Raw genomic sequence first — 7,123 nt, 5'->3', positions numbered from 1 at the left:
GCCTGATTGGAGCCTTAGCTCTTCCACTTACTACCAGCGGTGCAACTTGTGCCACTCTCTTCATCATTTGGGTATCTGTTACTTCACCTCTAAAATGGGGGTGATGAAACCTACCCTGCAGGCATTTTAAGCTCCTCCTGGGTGGGGCTGATGGCACATCATAGCTAGGAGACAGAGCTGGCTCCCAAAAGGCAGCAGCAGGTGCCTGAGGCTGGCTGATGGAGCAGAGCGCTGGAGGGCACTCAACCCTTTCCCCAGTGAAGCTCAGCTCTGGTCCTCCTTCCTTGTCTTCTCCAAAAGGAGCCACCATCCAGCTGGAGATGTTAGAGATTACTTCCTCCCTGGGAGCAGTGCTGCGTCACCTGCCCCAACTCCCATACCATTCATTCACTAGATGCAAATGCTGTTTCTCCCCACCACCACCCCTCAGTCAGGGTCTTGTTGCCACAGGCATTGGCAGCAGCTTACAGAGCCTCACTGTCACGTGGGGATGGGAGGAAGAGGCTAATGCCCTACCTGACCCTTTCCTTCACCATGGTTCCAAACACCTTTCCAGGCACTGAAGAAAATTTGAAGACAAAAGGGCTATGGGAACTTTATGCATGAGATGAGGGAGAGGGTCCCAGTGCCTGGGAAATAGGCATACCACCAGTTTCTACTACTTCTGCAACCCAAGGATAAGGAAGAAAGGAAGCAGCCCAGAGCAAATTCCAACCTCAACTCCAAGAACCAGGAAAGATTTTCAGCCACCTCACAAATTATTTAAAACATAATTCAGGAGAGACCGGCCAAGATGGCGGAGTGGAAACAACTTGAGCTCACCTCCTCTCATGGGCACACCAAAATCACAATTATCTGCAGAACAACCATGAAACGATGAAAACAACCAGAACTTACCAGAAAAGATCTTCTACAGCAAAACACAAGGAAGGAACCACAAGGACGTGGGTAGGAGGCACAGACTCACAGTACAGCCAAGTCCCGTACCCCCAGGCACCAAATTAGCACCAGCACCTGGCCCCGCCCAGCAGCCTGTGGGCACAGGTGCTGGGACCCCTCAGGCTGAGCAACCCCCAGTCACCAGCAGACAACCTGCCTACAGACTTCCTGAGCCTACAGCCACCTCTAAGCACGGCGCTGCCCACCCTGGGAAATCTTCAAGTACACTTGGATTTGGACTCATGAGCTCAAAGTAGCTCTGCAGTTTTCAGAGGCAACTGTAGCTCTCTGGACCCTGGTTTTCACATCTGTGAAATAAAAGTGTTGGATGAGGTGATCTGTCTGGACATCGGCAGCTGTGAAATGCCACGTTCCCTGATGATCTCTGTGACCCGTATGACCAGTATGACAGCAAAGGACATCAAGAAGATCCCATTATTATGCTGAAAAAAAAAAAAGATTATTTTGTCTGAAGTTGTCTCTAAATTCTGTTTTGGAAATAGGCAGGGTGTGCATTTTTATAGGAATTTGTGTAAAAAGCACTTGCCAAAGTCACACTCTTGGTTATTGGAAGAATTGAGGGGAGGCCCTCAGTCTCCAGACCCCAAAGCCGGAATGCGGGTCTTTTCTACAAGGACGGAAAGAGGTGCCGAAAGGGCAGGCTCTGCTGCTGTAAAAGTCCTTTGGAGCTTGCTGACTGTTTCAGTTTCAGCCACACTCAGAGGTGCGCTCTTGCTGCTGCTCCCATTTTCCGCATGAAAGTTGCTAGGGCTCTTTCAGACTTTCCTTCTGAATTACTACAACACGGTTTTAGGATTATTCCTATTTCACCTGGAGGCTTTCCTTTGAATGTACAGTGTGTGTGCACACATCTGTTTACAGTTTGCTGAAATCTCAAGTGTGATTCCATAACATCTCAGTTACTTTTTCCATGGGGGATGGATGTCTCCCTCATTTTAAGCCTAAGTCAGGGCTGCCCAAGGTTTTCACATCAGGGCACTCATAAAAATGGTATTTGCACAGTGGATGGGGCTACTTCAGATCCTGAGGTGCCTGTCTGGAGACTCCAGCCTTTACGTACCCCATCCCAGCCCAGCATCCCTGAGGACTGAGGGCATGACAAGGCCACCATCGTGTCCCATGCATGGCTCACCAGTGTGTAAACTGCTCCTGGAGAAACTAAACCCCAGCCCAAGCCAGTGGGCAAACTGGGCTTGATATACCAGAGCACTCTTGTCAGACAGTCTTCCAGGAATGGATGTGCTGGAGCATGAAATGTATCAGAGAGGTAGATATCATGAGAGAGAATGGAAAAGTGGAGCAGCCCAGGGTCCATCAACAGAGGAACAGTTAAACAAACAATGGTGCATTTATGCAGTGCGGTTTACTTGTTAGTAAAAGAGGATTACAGATTCCATGCAACCACATGTATGAATGTCAAAAACACACTGAGTGAAAGCTGGGCTGAGAGAGAACATATTGTACTGTTCCATTTACATGAAGCTCTAGAACATCCAAAACTGACCTGTAGGGGTGAGGTGGAGTGGTGGGCATGGGAATGGACTGGAAAGTGCAGTAGGGAACTTCCTGGGTGATGCAATGCTTTTTATCTTGATAGAGGTTTGGGTTACACGAGTGTATGGGTTTGCCACTTAAGATTAGTGCATTTCATCACAGACACAGAAAACAAATTTATGGTTACCCAGGGGAAAATGGGGACCAGGGGGAAGGATAAATTAGAAGTTTGAGGTTTGCATATACACACTACTATATATAAAATAGATAAACAACAAGGACCTACTAAATAGCACAGGGAATATACTCAATATCTTGTAATAATGGAAAAGAATCTGAAAAAGAATATGTATACACACATATATGTATAACTGAATCTCTTTTCTGTATACCTGAAACTAACACAACATTGTAAATTAAGTATAATTCAATTTTTTAAAAATGGTTAAAAAAATGATTAGTGCATCTCACAGTACATAAGCTTCATCTTAAAAAAATAAATATTGAAGCTCTAGTTACTAGTACTATGTGTGCTGAAAAGTTTAGGGTGAAGGATGCTGGCATCTGCAACTTACATTGCATTACATCACAAAATATGATGGCTGGATAAAGGGTGGATAGATGAATGCAAATGTAATAGGGCAAAGTAAAGTAAAATCTTAGTGGTAGAATTTAGGTGGTGGGTACATGGGTATCCTCTATATAATTCTCTTAACTTTCATTTATGTCTGAAACTTTTTATAACAAAATGTTAGAGAAAACATGTGGGCCTTGTCATGCCCTCGGTCCTCAGGGATGCTGGGCTGGGACGGGGTACGTAAAGGCTGGAGTCTCCAGACAGGCACCTCAGGATCTGAAGTAGCCCCATCCACTGTGCAAATACCATTTTTATGAGTGCCCTGATGTGAAAACCTTGGGCAGCCCTGACTTAGGCTTAAAATGAGGGAGACATCCATCCCCCATGGAAAAAGTAACTGAGATGTTATGGAATCACACTTGAGATTTCAGCAAACTGTAAACAGATGTGTGCACACACACTGTACATTCAAAGGAAAGCCTCCAGGTGAAATAGGAATAATCCTAAAACCGTGTTGTAGTAATTCAGAAGGAAAGTCTGAAAGAGCCCTAGCAACTTTCATGCGGAAAATGGGAGCAGCAGCAAGAGCGCACCTCTGAGTGTGGCTGAAACTGAAACAGTCAGCAAGCTCCAAAGGACTTTTACAGCAGCAGAGCCTGCCCTTTCGGCACCTCTTTCCGTCCTTGTAGAAAAGACCCGCATTCCGGCTTTGGGGTCTGGAGACTGAGGGCCTCCCCTCAATTCTTCCAATAACCAAGAGTGTGACTTTGGCAAGTGCTTTTTACACAAATTCCTATAAAAATGCACACCCTGCCTATTTCCAAAACAGAATTTAGAGACAACTTCAGACAAAATAATCTTTTTTTTTTTTCAGCATAATAATGGGATCTTCTTGATGTCCTTTGCTGTCATACTGGTCATACGGGTCACAGAGATCATCAGGGAACGTGGCATTTCACAGCTGCCGATGTCCAGACAGATCACCTCATCCAACACTTTTATTTCACAGATGTGAAAACCAGGGTCCAGAGAGCTACAGTTGCCTCTGAAAACTGCAGAGCTACTTTGAGCTCATGAGTCCAAATCCAAGTGTACTTGAAGATTTCCCAGGGTGGGCAGCGCCGTGCTTAGAGGTGGCTGTAGGCTCAGGAAGTCTGTAGGCAGGTTGTCTGCTGGTGACTGGGGGTTGCTCAGCCTGAGGGGTCCCAGCACCTGTGCCCACAGGCTGCTGGGCGGGGCCAGGTGCTGGTGCTAATTTGGTGCCTGGGGGTACGGGACTTGGCTGTACTGTGAGTCTGTGCCTCCTACCCACGTCCTTGTGGTTCCTTCCTTGTGTTTTGCTGTAGAAGATCTTTTCTGGTAAGTTCTGGTTGTTTTCATCGTTTCATGGTTGTTCTGCAGATAATTGTGATTTTGGTGTGCCCATGAGAGGAGGTGAGCTCAAGTTGTTTCCACTCCGCCATCTTGGCCGGTCTCTCCTGAATTATGTTTTAAATAATTTGTGAGGTGGCTGAAAATCTTTCCTGGTTCTTGGAGTTGAGGTTGGAATTTGCTCTGGGCTGCTTCCTTTCTTCCTTATCCTTGGGTTGCAGAAGTAGTAGAAACTGGTGGTATGCCTATTTCTCAGGCACTGGGACCCTCTCCCTCATCTCAAGCATAAAGGTCCCATAGCCCTTTCATGTAAGAGATTTATTCCAGTGACCTCATTTAACAGATGAGGAAACTGAGGCCCAGTGAGTAAGAGACTTGCCCTGGGTCACACAGCTAGCTAGTGGCAGGTGAGGCCTAAAACTATCAGGCTGAGAACCCTCTTGGTTCCATCATTAGGAAAGGTTTTTGCCTCAAATCGAAGCATTGCTATCGAATGCATTTTAGAATCTTGGACTTTTAGTTCTAATAATGTATTTCTGCAAATCGTAATCTTTGGTATCTCCTGAAGCAATTAGTTCAAACATTATTTTTTAAAGTTTGTAGACGCTTTAAAATAAAAGAATGAAACGGTAATTTAATTACCATTTAATTAATTTAATTAAGCAATTTAATTAAAGTTTTTAGCTACTTATCTATTTATAGCTTTATAATAAAGTGTTTCTGCAATGCCCAACTGCTTTGGCAGAGCATAGAGAAATATAATTATTAATTACTACTATCATAACCACTTCACAAAGCAGTGAGTACTTAGATCTTCACCCATACTTCCTGGGAGCAAAAGTTTCACACCAACATTCCTCAAAGACAAGCAACTTCAGAGTAAAATATTCATATGAATCATCAAGAGCTATTATTAAACCCTTTTCAGAGTTTCTGAGTCATTGCCTAAAAGAATATCTAACTTGGGTTTAATTTGAGGAGAAAATAGGGGGTTCAAATTTGACATTTTTCTTTTGCCTTAAAAAGTACTGGTCCTTGACCCTGTTTCCTGGTCCTGCCCTCCCCATCACTCCTTCCAGGAGAGGAGTGGTACTCACAGGCACACTGACTGCTCTGTAAAATGAGATGTGTGCGCAGGCCTTTTCCTAACTCTGACAAAGTAGCGTACTGACCACCTTGCCAACTCCCTCCACCCAGAGCCTCCCTAGAAAAGCTGTAGAAGCAGGTGCAGTCTTGCATCTGAAAAACTATCAACAACACCTCCAAAGTGTGAGGTGCCCCTGGGGAGAAGGCAGGCTGTCTAGGCAGGTGTGATGGGGGAGACAGCAGGAGGGCAGAGCAGACGGAGGGTATGGGCAGAGAAAGAACTCTAAATTCTCTTCCCTCTCCATGGCCTGGCCTTGGATGGATCAGAGCAGCCTCTTGGCCACAGAAACCTGCAGCATCAGTGCAGGCGGCCAGTGCTGTTAGGGTACGTAAAAGTACCACAGAAGCCCTGCTGGTGTGAGGAGCTGATGAAAACAGGACCAGCAGCTGATACTTAGCATCCGCTCACTCACCTCTCCCCGCTCAAGCTCCCCAGGATGATGGATTCTAACCTAGGAAACCCCTGCTCACAGGAGGTGCCTGGCAGCGCGGTACCAAAGGTTGTAGTCTTTGGGGTTCTGTGGGGTCCAAAGTGGTCTGCCCAGGGGCTCGTCCCTTCCCTTCTCCTTAAACTCCCATGGAGGGATCTGGCTCTTCCTGAAAACCAGAGAGGATCTCTTCAAACAGGAACATGAGTTGCCAGGGTGAAATGACCTTGCACCTAAAGACCACAAACAGAACAGCAGACTTTGATTGGAACTCACCAGGCAAGAGCTTAAATAAACACAATAAATATTCTCTAAAGGGCTGGAGGGTGGGGAAGAGGCGAGATGGTGGCCAAAGGGCACGAACTTCCAATTACAAGATGAATAAGTTCCAGGGTTCCAGCTAGTGTGCAGCCGGGTGACTATAGTTAACAACACTGGGGGTTGTATACAATGAAAGTTGCTCTGAGATCTTAATGTCCTCACAACAACAGCAACAGAAACGGTGGTTACAGGAGGTGAAAGAGGTGAGAACTAAGTGATCAAGAAAAACCAAGTCCTATCAAGTCGTTTGAGCAGAAATGCCTAAAGGCAACCACTGCTGGGCTTTTGCACGGCAGAGCCAATAAAATCCTGTGTACGTGTGCGTGCGCACACACTCCAGACAGCTTGAATTAGGTTTCTGTCTCCCGGAAACAAGGACCTAAGAGGGGACAGGAGAGGGGGTAGCTTTGCCACTTTGTGATGCAATGAACAGAGTGACTTCAGAAAGAGCCCCTTTCCGAAGGTGTTAGTTACTTTAGCTAATAATTCACTGGCTAAAGCCCCTAGTCTTCTTATCCATTCTTGACTTGGCCGTCCCCATAATCTTGCTGAAATAATACAAAAATGTGTACTCTTTAGAATACATATAAATTTTGATTCCATCTATACAAAGCTCTGGAAAATAAAAACTAATCTCTACTGACAGAACACAGATCAGCATTTGTCTGGGGCTAGGAGTGAGGCAGGGAGGGAGGATTTAAAAAGGGGCAGGAGAAAATGCTTGGGGTGATGGACATGTTCACTCTCCTGATGGTGTTTATGGTTTCAGCAGGATATAAGTGTGTGGAAACTCACCCAAACGTATACTTTTTTTTTTTTTGTATTA

This window comes from Aethalodelphis obliquidens, unplaced genomic scaffold (assembly GCF_003676395.1).
Source record: "Aethalodelphis obliquidens isolate GAN/ISIS:26980383/991018 unplaced genomic scaffold, ASM367639v1 scaffold56, whole genome shotgun sequence".
Taxonomy (NCBI): domain Eukaryota; kingdom Metazoa; phylum Chordata; class Mammalia; order Artiodactyla; family Delphinidae; genus Aethalodelphis; species Aethalodelphis obliquidens.
Note: the sequence above shows the minus strand (reverse complement) of the source record.